Consider the following 1,109-nt stretch of genomic DNA (forward strand, 5'->3'; position numbering starts at 1 on the left):
AGTGGCTCCGTCAACTAAAGAGACGACCACGCGCACTCGCCCCCGACAAACCTCTTCCCGGAGCAACGTTTTCATAACATCAGAGACTAGGTCGACATGTCACACCTGCAAAGGGCAACACCCCATCTGGAAGTGTACCACCTTCAAGGCCAAATCCGTGAGCAGTCGCCGTACGGAAGTGAAGGAAGCATCGCTGTGCGTGAATTGCCTGAGGAAAGGGCACTCCGTGCGAGAGTGCAAGGCCAGATCCTGTTACGTGTGCGGACGACGGCATCACACGATGCTGCATCGGGATAAGCAAGATAGAAGACCGGGCTCCTCAGCATCAAGTCGAAGCTCCTCCTCCTCAAGCAGACGATCGGACCCATCATCGTCACCAAGAAGTACTCGTAGCTCATCTAGAGCACCCGGTACGGGGAAAACACGAACGAGCTCACCTCCAAGTCTGTCCCCCAGCCCGAAACGAACGCAGAAGAAGTGACAACGACAGTCGAAGGCTGCATTGACGACCGAACGCAAAAGACCACAGGCAGCCGACTCATTGTCCAACGATCTAGTAACAACAGCACAAATCCGCATTATTAACAACCAGCATCAACCAATCCGTTGTCGAGCATTGCTCGACACCGGATCCAGTATGAATTTTATTACAGAAGAACTAGCTCAAACGCTCCAAATAAAGCAGCATCGATGTTCGGTCCCGATTGGAGCACTAAACACCTTGACTACTACGTCCAGACGACATCTCACGGCTACGATAACGTCTACGGACGGCTCATATAAACAAACGTTAAGGTTCCTCGTCATTCCGGCGATATCAGATTCAGTCCCAAGCGAAACCATCGATCGCGCGAGTTTAGGCGTACCTAAAAACATCAAATTAGCCGATCCACGGTTCCATTTACCAGCCCCGATCGATGTCTTACTTAGCTCGGGATCAACACTTGCGGCGATGTGTGTCGGCCAGATTAATTTATCACAGCCGGACGAACCTGAGCTGCGTTTGCAAAAAACGCGATTCGGCTGGGTAATCGGGGGGAGTCCAACTTCCCAAATCGCGACAACCACGTTCCACGCATCCACCACGGCTCTTCAGGCCGATCTCTCGC

This window comes from Bombus pyrosoma, unplaced genomic scaffold, assembly GCF_014825855.1.
Source record: "Bombus pyrosoma isolate SC7728 unplaced genomic scaffold, ASM1482585v1 HiC_scaffold_4711, whole genome shotgun sequence".
Taxonomy (NCBI): domain Eukaryota; kingdom Metazoa; phylum Arthropoda; class Insecta; order Hymenoptera; family Apidae; genus Bombus; species Bombus pyrosoma.